This window comes from Pyrus communis, chromosome 5, assembly GCF_041283825.1.
Source record: "Pyrus communis isolate YQ-2024b chromosome 5, ASM4128382v1, whole genome shotgun sequence".
Taxonomy (NCBI): domain Eukaryota; kingdom Viridiplantae; phylum Streptophyta; class Magnoliopsida; order Rosales; family Rosaceae; genus Pyrus; species Pyrus communis.
The window spans coordinates 20579071-20593096 of record NC_142569.1 but is presented as its reverse complement, the minus strand read 5'-3'; positions in this window follow the sequence as shown (position 1 = coordinate 20593096).

The window sequence follows — 14026 nt, the reverse complement described above, 5'->3', positions numbered from 1 at the left end:
TAGACTACAGAAGCAGCTCATCTTTAGCTACAATAGAAGGGCAAAGACCCGGCAGTTTCAACCTGGAGATCTAGTCCTAAGAAAAGCATTCATCACTGCCCGATGAGAATGATCTAAAAAGATGAATCCTATCTAGGAAAGTCACTACAAAATCAGCAGAGCAGGTGGCAATGATAGCTATGCCCTCACCACCATGAACGACAAAAAGATCGACAAGCAGTGGAATGCCTACAACCTGCAAAAGTACTATGCATGACCTTCCACTTCTCCCTGAGCACTTCTCAGACGAAATAAAATTCGAAGACTCAAGCAGCTCGACGAGCACTACCTCAAAAGCCAAAGACTACTCAGCTGCTATGCAATTCTACCTTTCAGCTAAGTTCGATATCCTTCATCTTATTTTCAATGAAGATTTCCGAAGCTATATACCACTTGGATCAACTACGTATCTACAACAATTATCTACTCCTACTCACATTGAAGATCACGCCTAATCAAAGTCCTATCGCAAGAATTGTGCCCCTCCGAGGACCAACCTTACTCTCTCAATAGAAGAGGGTAAACTTCACACTCTGAATATCTAGACGTGGATGGGTCAGGTTGCCCTTGTGTAACTAAAGGCATCCCTAGAAACCTAAAGCCGCTGCTAATTGAACGAACAACCTACAATTTTTGGAAGATACCTGGGAACCTAAAGTCCCTGTCTATTCAACGAGCAGCTAACAGTTTCTGGAAAATACCTAGAAACCTAAACCCTCTACGAATTCAACGAGAAGCCTACGAATTCTAAAAGATCCTTGGGAATCTAAAGTCGTTGCCAATTCACCAAGCAACCTACGGTTTCTAGAAGACTGTCTATGGTACACCCTTCGAGCAATTAGCCGCCTAAACCTATAAAACCGCACAATCTTGTGAAAGGTTAACAGGTTATCTCGCACATACGCTGCCTAGCGTAGAACAACCCCTTGGGTTTGCACTGATTCTTAAAGTGATGTGCTACTTGCTACGCAGCCTATAGAATTGGTTACATAAAGTGCAAAGTGTTCTTTCGAACCACTGCCCACGAAATTCCACAAAACCATGTACTTTTGATGCGAAAGGGTAGCGAATTTCATGTCCCAGCAATCTTTACTATGTTGTGATGCAGGCCACACAGCTTAAAGGATTTGAGAAAGGATGACCAACTAAGCAGCCAATGGTCAGGGGGCAACAACACAAGATAAAGCTCAGCAGTTCAACGCTTTAGAATATCAAAGTTAACAACCAAGAAGTCATGGAGACTCACCTGCTTCTGTAAGTAAGGCGTTTGGCTGCTGACTCTCTAGTTAACAGCTTTGTAGAGGTCCTAAGCCTAGATCAACAGTCAAATAGGTCATGCAAGCCCGTCTGCTTATTAAAAAGCAGCATGCTTTGCTAATGACCTTGTGATTAAGATCTAGTGAACCACTGATACGAGACATACAACCACGGAGGTCAATTGGCCCTGCAAGTTAAAAATTTCAAAAAAATGCCTCAAGCAAGCAAAGATTCGCTCCTAACAACCCGAAGTTTTCGCCTAAAGTAATAGAGACGGGCTTAACTGCTTTGTTCAAAGTAGCCTGCTCAATTGTTCATTCTATAGTAAAAGCTTGAAGCAAGGCAAAGAGACAAAGATGAAGTAAAGCGAAGAAAAACGGTTTATTAATTTCTAGCAAATTGGTAAACTGGCACGAAGGCCAACAGCAAAGGAAAAAGCAATCAGGAAATGAAAAGAAAGTAAATCCTAAAGTTTATCTAAAAAGACTACTCACCAGTAGCTTGGACATCTTTAACAGCTACATCGCTCCCAGCAGCATCAACTTCTTGCGTTTCATTTACAACTGCCCCATCTCGGGCAACACTATCATCAACCGCCCCTACCTGGGCGGCACCACCTTCGACCGTACCTACCTAGGCAACCTGATCCTCAACTGCTCCACCGACGACACTCTCAAAGGAAAACTTAAACAGATCCTCAGAAAAAGTAGCAAAAATCTCGAGGTCCTTATCAGAGAAGGCATAGTCAGACGATATGCTAATGAAATGATCAATATAGCTAAGCTTGTAGATACCAGCTTGACCTTGGGCAAGGACAACCTCAAGACTAGACTTCTCACTCCTTAGCTATTTATTATCCTCAATCAGGTCAGTACGAGCATTCTGCAACTCATCTAGTTCCTTCTTCAAGTTCTTGCTGGCAGACAATGCTTCTTACAGCTCAATTTCCTTAGACACAAGTCTACCAACCACCTTCTTGAGTCCAACAATGTCATTATGCATAGCGAGTAGCTCTACATCTTTGGCATCATGGGCAGATGAAAATTCTAAAATGGCACTCTCAAGGTCATGCACTAGCAACGCTTGGACTTTAATCTCATTCTCTGTAACGCCATACTTCCCCCAGATCGCTTCAAGCTAAGCCTTCAAGTCATTGATATCTTAGTGAGCAATCTCAAGCTATTGAGCAGTGGGTGCAAAGATATCAAATCCCTTCAAAAAGGCAAGTTCAAACTTCAACTTTTTAATTTTATCAGCAGCTGAGCAAGCCTCTGATACCATGGTTGGCGCTATTTCCCTAGCAGAATTGGCATCATCCTGCTCTATACGAGTGTACTCGGTTACCAAGATCATAGATTTCTACATCATAGCAACTAGGGAACTGATAGGAGCATATTTATGCGACTTAAATGGCTTGTTCTCGTACATTTACGTTATGTTTCTTTAGTTATTTTAGTACTTTAAGCTATTTTCGTGTGTTTGTAGGTCCAAAGGGCTAAAGGAGCAAAAAGATGCATTTTGGAGACTTTTGGAGCACTTTTGGGCTAATGACGGATAGCTTATGCTTGAAGCCAAAGTGTTGGACGAAATTGAAGACCTAATTGGAGCCAAAGTGTTGGAACCTTGTTCTCTTTAGTTTTAGGACATTTAAACCTTTCCTAATCCCAATCATGCCATGCATAACACACATCCATTCTAACACATTGTCATTGCACATGCATTTCCTTCATTAGTTAACCCACATGCACTTATCACTTATCATCACCACATATCATATCACTTAATCACTTATCACTTATCATCACCACTTAACCACTTATCATATCATAACCACATATCATATCACTTATCATTTATCACTTAACATATCATCCACCTACTTCACCTACAACATCCACTTCACCTACAACATCCACCTACTTCACCTACAACATCCACCTACTTCACCTACAAATGACATAGCCATATGTTCCCTCCACTACTCCTATAAATACCCTTGCATTCATTCATTCATGGAGATCTCATTTTCATACACAACACACCACAAACACTTCCATCTTCTCCCTAGCCGTGAGTCTCTCCATTTTCTGCATCATTCCCTTCCCTTTCTCCTCCATTTCTTCCATTTCCCTAATCCCCCAATCCATTCAACACACCAACAACATCCCTTAGTCCTTGTGCTACAACGAAGACGAAGAGAAGAGGGCCTAAACGTTCATACAATTCACGTTTGAGTTGTTGGAATGTTTACGCGTTTCTTTGATTTCAATGTTTAAATTCCCAATTCTCTTTGTTTTGTAATATGAGGAATGGAAGAGAAGAGTGCCTAAACGTTCATACAATTCAAGTTTGAGTTGTTGGAATGTTTAGGTGTTTCTTTGATTTCAAAGTTATGAGGAACTAAACCCTTTTTGGCTAGGGGTGATTTCAATACCATGTTTATTTATGTGATATGAATTGATGAATTCCGGTTATGAACTCTTGATTCGTGAATGCAATTGGCTTAACTATTTGATGATTAACTTATTTGTGTTTGTTGATTGAGGGTCGACACTTAATTAGCATGCATGAATATGTGGCTAAAGTTTAAGAAGGTTTCACATAATCGTTACTAACTTATACTTGAAAGTAGTGAAGGTTGCTTGTCACGATCGCGTTAAGTTTAATTCTTAGCATGAGTAACATGATGTCATAGTTGCAAATGCTTTGTCAATGCTTATGGTTTTCATTATTCTTAATGATCTTCGATTGTATCTCTATTATGATGACATGTAGGGAACTTTTGAGAATGTTTTGGGTTGTCGAATGATGCCATCCAATCCAATAATATAAGGAAAATCTGAGGGTTAACTAGTGATGTCACGGTTAATTTGGGGCATTGTCGTTCATAATTCAATGAAGGAATAACTGGAAATTGATTCATATGCATAAATATCATGTGTAGAGAAAGAACCCTTAGCTAGCTTCCCATCCATTCATTTCCGTCAAATCCATATTTACAATTTGTTTTGTTTCCAAGTATTCATTTTAGTTTAAATTCGTCCAAATCCAATTCCCCCCTATTTCGTTGAAGTCTTAGTCTTAATCTTTCTTATTTTTAGTTTTGCTTTCTTCGAGCATTAAATAGTGTTTTATATTGTGTTTTTATGTTTTTAAGTCAATTTAGAAGGTTTTAGCAAGCCCTCCTAATCCCCGGTCTAGAACGATCCCTCACTTATCCATTCTACTACAATTGTCAAACGAGGGTTTAATTTGAGTGTCAAGTAAATCTCGCATCAAATTTTGGCGCCGTTGCCGGGGATTTAGCAACTTTGCTAATCCCTTGTCTTTATTTTTATATTTTTTTTGTTTTTTGTGCATTCTTATTTCAGATTCTTAGTTTGTTTGTTTCCTTGTTTTTTAGGTACTGTGTATGACTCGTAGCTCTCGGCCTATTATAGAGAACATCTCCGACTTTGACGGTGATTTTGAACGCACTTTGAGGAGAACGAGGAGTCAACAAGAGCCACCACAACCTGGGCTTGAAGAAGACGAAGTAGGTGTAGAAGAAAAGCCCACGAATCAGATTTTTGAAGAAGAACAAGCCATGGCAGCAGATAATAGAACCATCAAGGAGCTTTCGGCCTCGGGTTTGGATAATGCATTGCCTCTTTGTATCCAATACCCCACGGCTGCAGAGGGGAAGACTGAGGAATTTGAACTCAAATCCAGTTTGTTACACCATATTCCGAAGTTCCATGGCTTGTCTATGGAAGACCCCAACAAACACTTGAAGGAGTTCGAGGTGGTTTGTTCGAGCATGACCCCCGTCAATGTGGATGGGAGTATATTGAAGATGAAGGCCTTTCCATTTTCACTTATGGACAAGGCCAAAGATTGGCTCTACGAACTAGCCCCGGGAACTGTGACTTCGTGGGAGAGTATGAAGCGTGCTTTCTTGGAGAAATTCTTCCCTACTTCGAGAGTGATTCTCCTACGGAAGAAAATTAGTGGTATTCAACAGAATCATGGTGAGACATTCCCGGCTTATTATGAGCGCTTCAAGGGCCTTGTAGCTTCATGTCCTCAACATCAAATGAAGGAGGAACTTCTCCTTCAATATTTCTATGAGGGCCTCCTTCCTATCGAACGTCAAATGCTTGATGCATCAGCGGGAGGAGCATTGGTGGACAAAACACCAAGGGATGCCAGGATTCTCATAGCCAACCGAGCGCTAAACGCTCAACAATATGAAGGAGTGGGTCAAAGGGAAGCCCCACGACAACTAAGTGTAAATGAGGTGAGTGCTATTTCTGAAATTCAATCACAACTTGCTAATCTTACTTCTCTTATTTCTCAGGTTGTGATTGGTCCAAAAGCACAAGAACACCAAGTTTGTGGCCTGTGCTCAATTCAAGGGCATCCATCCGACAAGTGCCCTCAACTAATCGAGAATGGTGGGTGGGAATCTGCCAATGCAATTGGTTTCCAAGGACAAAATCAAAACAACCCATACTCGAACACTTACAATGCCGGATGGAGGGACCATCCAAACTTCAAATGGAGGGAGCCACAACAAGCTGCCCAACAAGGAGGATTTAGGCCAAACCCCCCTGGTTTTTATTCCAAGCCGTATGCACCCCAACAATCCCAACAACCTTCGGCATCATCTCATTCAGGTACGTCTTTGGAAAGTAATCAAGCTATGCAATTACTAACCTCTATTTCGCAGGGGTTGCAAAATCAAAACAACCGAATAGAAAATAACGAGAAGGAGATGATGGATATGAAGAAACAAATAGGGCAGATTTCTGAGTTCCTTGGACAGATTAGAGAGCAAGGAAAGCTTCCTAGCTCAACCACAGTCAATCCAAAGGGAGGATTCGAATCCGCCAAGGCCATCACCCTAAGGGGTGGAAAAGAAGTTGGGACCGAGCCAAACAATCCCAAATCTGCCCAGAAAGTAGATGAAGAGACGACACAACCTGAGGAAGTGTCTAGCTCACCCACGGTGAGGGTGAAAAACCCAATGCCGCAAGCCCCCAATCACCCTAACTCGGCCAAATCAGGTAATTTAAGTTCAAATTCATGTACTTCACATCCTAATCTGCCCAATGTACCTTTTCCTCGCAGGTTCATGCAAGAAAAAAAGGAAAAAAGCGAGAAGGACATTCTTGAAACGTTCCGGAAGGTGCAAGTGAACATACCGCTTCTCGATGCAATCAAACAGGTTCCAAAGTATGCTAAATTCCTCAAGGACCTATGCAATACAAAGAGAAGAAGGGCAAACAAAGAGGTAGTGAAGGTAAGCGAGAATGTGTCCGCTGTTTTGCAACGTAAACTGCCTACCAAGTGCAAAGACCCCGGTAGTTTCACGATTCCTTGTGTGATTGGACATAATCGTTTTGAACATGCCATGCTTGATTTAGGTGCATCCATAAATGTCATGCCTTATTCTATTTATGCATCTATGAATTTGGGTGAATTAAAACAAGATGGTGTAATTATACAATTGGCTGATCGTTCTAACACGTATCCAAAAGGAGTTTTGGAAGATGTGCTTGTGCAGGTGAACCATTTAATTTTTCCGGCTGATTTCTACGTCCTAGACATGGAGGATTCAGCCCATTCTACATCTTTGCCGATTCTCCTTGGTAGGCCATTCATGAAGACGGCCCGAACGAAGATTGATGTATACAAAGGCACCTTGACAATGGAATTTGATGGGGAAGTGATTGATTTTAATATTTCTGAAACTATGAGATATCCCGTTGATGACCATTCTTGTTTTTCCATTGATGTTATCGATTCTTTGGCGCAGGTATACCTTGAAGAATTGAACGATGACGCCCTGGAAACAACCATCACTAAGGCCATAGAGCGCAAAAATGAAGGATTTGGGCCAATGCAAGGCCACGGCAAGGAGGAGGAATTCTTTGCAATGGGTTCTAGTGAAGAAATAATTGAGGTTGTGGCAGCCCTTGAGTCATTGCCACAACAATATGGTAAGGTTCCACTCTCACTTTCAAATTCAGTTTCCACTAAGATGCTACCTTCTGTTGTTCAGGCACCATCGCTTGAACTTAAGCCATTGCCGGACCATTTGAAGTATGTGTTTTTGGGAAAAGGCGAAACATTGCCCGTCATCATTTCATCAAGTCTCACGGCAATGGAGGAGGAGAAGCTTGTGAGGGTGCTGCGAGAGCACAAAACGGCCATAGGGTGGACTTTGGCCGACATTAAAGGAATAAGCCCTACCACATGCATGCACCGTATACTTCTTGAGGAGGGGGCTAAACCAACTCGAGAGGCTCAACGCCGTCTCAACCCTCCGATGATGGAAGTGGTGAAGAAGGAAATAATCAAGCTTTTGGATTGCGGAGTGATCTACCCTATCTCCGATAGCCGTTGGGTCTCTCCAGTTCAAGTCGTTCCCAAGAAGTCCGGAGTAACTGTTATCAAGAATGATGAGAATGAGCTCGTGCCTACACGCATTCAGACTGGATGGCGAGTATGTATCGATTACCGGAAGCTAAATGCCATGACTAGGAAAGATCACTTTCCTTTGCCATTCATCGACCAGATGCTCGAAAGGTTAGCCGGTCATGCTTTTTACTGTTTTCTTGATGGATACTCTGGATATAACCAAATTGTGATAGCCCCGGATGATCAAGAGAAGACCACATTCACATGTCCCTTTGGAACATTTGCTTATCGTCGCATGCCATTTGGCTTATGCAACGCACCGGCCACTTTCCAAATGTGTATGGTAAGTATATTTTCCGATTTTGTTGAAAAGATCATTGAGGTTTTCATGGATGATTTCAGTGTATTTGGGAGTTCATTTGATAATTGCTTGGATAATCTGACCTTAATTTTGAAACGATGTGTTGAAACTAACCTTGTCTTGAATTGGGAGAAATGTCACTTTATGGTGAAACAAGGTATAGTTTTAGGACATATTGTTTCAGAAAAAGGAATTGAAGTAGATAAATCGAAAATAGACCTTGTACGTCACTTACCCTCTCCTACTTCGGTTAGAGAGGTACGTTCGTTTCTTGGCCATGCAGGGTTCTATAGGCGTTTTATCAAGGACTTCTCCAAGATGTCCAGCCCTCTTTGCCGATTGCTTCAAAAAGATGTGCCATTCAAGTTTGATGAAGAGTGTAATTCGGCATTTAACCAACTCAAGGAAAAGCTAGTCTCGGCCCCCATTATTGTACCTCCAGATTGGAGCCTTCCGTTCGAGCTCATGTGCGATGCATCCGACTATGCATTAGGAGCTGTTCTAGGACAAAGAAGAGACAAGCGGTCGCATGTCATATACTATGCCTCTCGGACTCTCAATGATGCCCAATTGAACTACTCCACGACGGAAAAAGAACTTCTAGCTGTGGTTTTTGCTTTAGATAAATTCCGTTCATATTTAATTGGTACTAAAGTAATCGTTTATTCTGATCATGCAGCTTTGAGGTACTTGATCACGAAAAAGGAAGCAAAGCCGAGGCTTATCCGTTGGATTCTTCTTCTTCAAGAATTTGATATTGAAATCCGGGATAAGAAAGGAAGCGAGAATGTAGTGGCTGACCATTTAAGCCGAATGATCCACGAGGAGCATGAACATGCCGTACCTATCCCTGAAACTTTTCCCGATGAGCAGCTACTATCCATTGAGGTAAGTGAACCATGGTATGCAGATTTAGTGAATTACTTGGTGGCTAAACAATTTCCAAATGAACTAAACAAACACCAACGTGATAAGCTTAAAAATGATGCACGTTTCTATGTTTGGGATGACCCTTGTTTGTGGAAGTATTGCTCAGATCAAATTGTACGTAGATGTGTGCATGATTCTGAATTTCACTCAATTCTAAGCTTTTGTCACACATATGCATGTGGTGGTCATTTTGGCACACAACGCACTGCCCTCAAGGTTCTAGAGTGTGGTTTTTATTGGCCGACTATATTTAGGGATGCTAGAACCTTTTGTATGTCTTGTGATCGTTGCCAACGAATGGGTAACATAGGTACCAAGGACCAAATGCCGCAAACCCCTGTCTTTAATGTTGAAATTTTTGATGTTTGGGGCATTGATTTCATGGGCCCTTTCCCTCCATCTTATGGTTTCACTTATATCTTGCTAGCCGTTGATTATGTTTCTAAATGGGTGGAAGCAAAAGCCACCCGTACTAACGATTCTAAGGTGGTTGCAGATTTCGTGAAAACTAACATTTTTGCTAGGTTTGGAATGCCGAGAGTAATCATAAGTGATGGAGGGTCTCACTTTTGCAATCGGACCATTGAGGCGTTGCTAAGAAAGTACCATGTCAACCATAAGGTCTCCACACCTTACCATCCTCAAACAAATGGCCAAGCCGAGGTGTCTAACCGAGAAATCAAACAAATTTTGGAGAAGACCGTTGGACCAACAAGGAGGGATTGGAGCTTACGTTTAGATGATGCACTGTGGGCATATCGTACGGCGTACAAAACACCCATTGGGATGTCACCTTTTCGGCTCGTCTATGGTAAGCCATGTCATTTGCCCGTAGAGTTAGAGCACAAGGCACATTGGGCCGTGAAGACTTTCAACATGGACATAGATGCAGCGGGAGTTCATAGGAAGCTCCAATTGAATGAACTTGAGGAGATTCGGAATGAAGCCTATGAGAATGCCCGGATGTACAAAGCCAAGACCAAAGCATTCCATGATAAAATGATTCGAACCAAGACCTTCACAGTTGGGCAGAAAGTGTTACTTTTCAACTCTCGCCTACGTTTGTTTCCTGGTAAGTTGCGTTCTAAATGGATTGGCCCGTTTGTTGTTACTAACGTTTTACCTTATGGTGCAGTCCACATAAAAAGCTTAAGGAATGGCGTAGAATTCAAGGTGAACGGGCATCGGTTGAAGCCATATTACGAGCATGGTGTGGGGCAAGTGGTGGAAGACATTCCTTTCCATTCCATGGGCTCAAATGAAGATTAAAAGAGGGTACTCGTCCGGCTGAAAGACGTAAAAGAAAGCGCTTCGTGGGAGGCAACCCATGCATCCGAATAGAGAAGAACTTGGAAACCCCTTTAAAAGACTTATTTTTATTCCTTTCTTTTTCTTTACTGCCTTTACTTTGCTTTCTTTCTCGTATTTGTTTATTTGCTTGCTCTGTTGTGACTTTCTGCTTAAAACATTGAGGACAAAGTTTGATTTAAGTGTGGGGGGGTAAACAATTTGTATTTGCATGAATTTCGTGGGATTTATTCACCTATCACTTAGAATGTTGTTTCTTGCTGTTTTAAGCGTTTTTAGAGTGTTTTAGTGTGTTTTATAGTGTCTTGGTATAAAACTCCGAAAATTTGATAAAAATTTAACTAAAAAAAAAAAAAAAAAAAAAAAAAAAAATCCAAATCCAGATTCCTAAAAAAAACTCTTCTCTTTGTTGCTATTTCGTTTCTGCCTTGTTAGGTTGTTTAGTTGTTTATTAATTGTGTGAGTCTATGATTGTAACATTGAGAAAATGTTTGATTTATTGATAGGCACTGCTAAACAAAGAAAGATGGTGCTTCACAAAGGGTGTTTGCTTGAGGCCCCACTACGTGGCTTTACTCTTGAAGCGGAAGGCGTAGGAACAGAAGGCATCGGAGCGGAAGGCGTAGGAACAGAAGGCATAGGAGCAGAAGGCATCGAAGATAGAGCATTCCAGGCCTCAATACTTGGCCAAGCGCTGGATGAGCCAGGAAAAAGGTGCCTCTGGAGGAAAGACGAGAACCTTTGACGGTCACTGTGAATCCGACCTTCAGACTCTTGCAGCTCATCAAGCTTCCTCTTCATGCCCGTCGAATAGTTGTTTGCAAGCACGTGCAAACTTCTATTCTCATACTTCAGCTGCTGGATCTCCTGCTTGAGACTTTCCACCTCTGCCATCAATGATTCCACCTGACGGGAGCGGGCAAGCAGGCGTTGGCCCATGTTGGACATAGAACTCGCACACTGAACACTAAGTGCGAGGGACTCTTGAACGGCCAGCTCATCGGACCGTCCTGACAGCAGCCTCCTATCTTTCGGAGTGAGGAGGTTCCTAGCTACTATTGTAGCTGTTGTGGCATCCTGCATCACGGAGTCTTCACCTGTGAGAGGACCGTTAGAAGAAAAGAAAGAAGGGCGCCATACGTTACCTTGACGCGGCGCGCCCGTATCACTGCTAAGGCTCAATTCCAAGCTAAGGTTCGATGAGTTTGCCATTTTTCAAAAGTGTTCAAAGAGAAGGGATGGAGTTAAATTTCAAAGGGCCGGAGTCGATTTTCAAGAATGGGAAATCTTCAGAGTGTGTTTGTTGTGGTGATCGATAGCTCAATAAAAAAGCCAAGGCGACGCGTCCACCAATTCAAAAAGCCAGAATTTCCGGCGTAATTTAGGCGACGCTTTCTCGGCTTTTCAGAAGGCGCGTTCAACTTTGTCAAAAGATTTCTTCTTTTCTGACAACACGTGGAGGTCATCATCACAACTACACATCTTTAGCCGACAAGCGCAAAGTTCGGCGACGCTTTCTCAGCTTTTCAGAAGACGCGTGCAGCTTTGTCAAAAGGAGCCGCATCTGCACTACCACGTGTCGTTCAGAAAGCGAAGGGGCGTCGTTCAGAAATCGAAGGGGCGCCTGCTCAGAAATCGAAGAGGCGTGTTCAGAGATCGAAGAGGCGCCATTATTTCAAAAAGCCGGATTTGCGGGATCAAAACGTTTGTCAACAAAGGTAAAAAGTACCACCACTTGATATTATCTCTATATATGTCGACCTTCGTCTTTTATGGTAGGGCAAACCTGAAGAAAATGCCCAACTCTCCCTCACCTCTGAGGGCGCACTCCCAGCAAAGCCTTTCGAAATACTCAATTCTTTCTTCTTCCCCAAAGATGATACCAGATGCCTGGAGTACAGATGACCTAGGAGGAAGCAGCACAACAAATACATGTGCTGATTCATTCACCGCTTCTTCAAAAGCAAAGGTATCTCATATCATCAAGGTCAAAAGAAAAAGTATCTCATATCATGCTCTTTCCCTGTCTTTTTCTTTGTCCTTGTTCTTACTCGCATGGCAAAGTAAAAGAAGCAATCAGCCGGCACTTGGAGTCAGTCTTCCGATCTGGAGCCAACTGCCTGGAATCTATTCCTGATTGCTTACCTAGCGTTGCTCTCGAGTAGTCATCTTCAACGGTTGATACACTTCCGGAGAAGGGACCACTTCTGCAAAGGGGAGCGAGTAAGGCAAGTGAAAATGATACATTGAAGCATGTGGAGACAAACATAGGCTGAGTTATCCTCCAACCCTTTTCAATACGAATTGGAAAGATTGAACAAAGAAACAGACCAAAGGGGTAAGCTCAGACCTTCAGGGGAGACCAAAAGAACCATCCTGCTGCCCAGTTCAAGAAGTAGCACAAAGGAAAATCAACGACGGGCAGAAACCAGTTCAAGAGTAAGCCTGTGGAATCACAAAGATCAAAAGCCTCAATGCAATTACCAAGGATAAGATGGAATTTACACTCTATAACCAGATTTGCGTCTCTAAACTCTTCTCTTTGTTAATTACATTATGCCATGTTTAGTATGTTTAAGTGCTTTTTGTGTATTTACTTATGCTTTGTGTGAATCTATGCTTAAAACATTGAGGACAATGTTTGATTTAAGTGTGGGGGGGTAACTAAGTATATTTGATGCAAATTCGTGGGATTTATTCACCTATCACTTCACATGTTGTTTCTCACTGTTTTAAAACTGTTTTAGTGTATTTTGTCTTAAAAATTCGAAAATCCCATAAAAATTTGAAAAATTGTTTTGAAAAACCCAAAAAGAGTTGTTTTAAAGTTGTTTTTGTGTGTGTGTTTGTGTCTTAGGATACCTTCCAACACAATGATAAGGATTTGGTTTGTAATTGCATGACTGTTAAAAAGAGTTATAAACATAGAGAAAAGTTTGATTTACTCTTGGTATATGCTTGGTTATGGTTATAATGTATGACTTCACATGCAATCATAAAAGAAAATTTAGTTTTTGTAACATGCCTGAAGGAAGGAACTCAAACAAATGCTACAACCCTGAGAGACTTGAGCCTATAACGTTCTTTGGAGAGTATAATCTGTGATTTCTTGTTTTCTAAAATCGTTGCATGATCTCATTATTCTTTGCTTGGTTACTACTTAGAAGGCGTTTCATCATATAGTTCCAAATGCTAGAACTCATGCCCATTTCATTCAAAGCATGTTATTGATTTGCATAACATATATCAAGATGAAGTTGTGTAGTTGCCACCATAGCCAAATAGCCTCACTTCCCATATTTCGTATATGTTGTAAGTTGTACCCCCGTTGAGCCGTGTTAGCCCATGTTCTTTGTTAACCCACTTTTTCCTCACCTAGCCTAGTTTAGGACAATCCTCACCCTTGTTCTTAAAAGATAGTGAGCATGACCTAATTGAATTCCTTTTGAGTTACATTATGAAAGAAAATAAATGTGGGGGAGAGAATGTTTAAGTGTTTATGTTTTGAGATTCAAAAGAAAAAAAAAAAAAAAAAAAAAAAAAAAAAAAAAAAAAAAAAAAAAAAAAGAGAAAAGAATAAGTGATTGAAGAAAGGTTCCAAAACACCAATTCTGGGCGTAAATTGTCTAAATTCTCCCTTTTTGTTCAAAAGTTGAGTTTTCATTCAAAAGTGAATTCTAAGTTGATTCAAATGCTTTGCTCACTATTTCTTTAAGAACCTTTGTT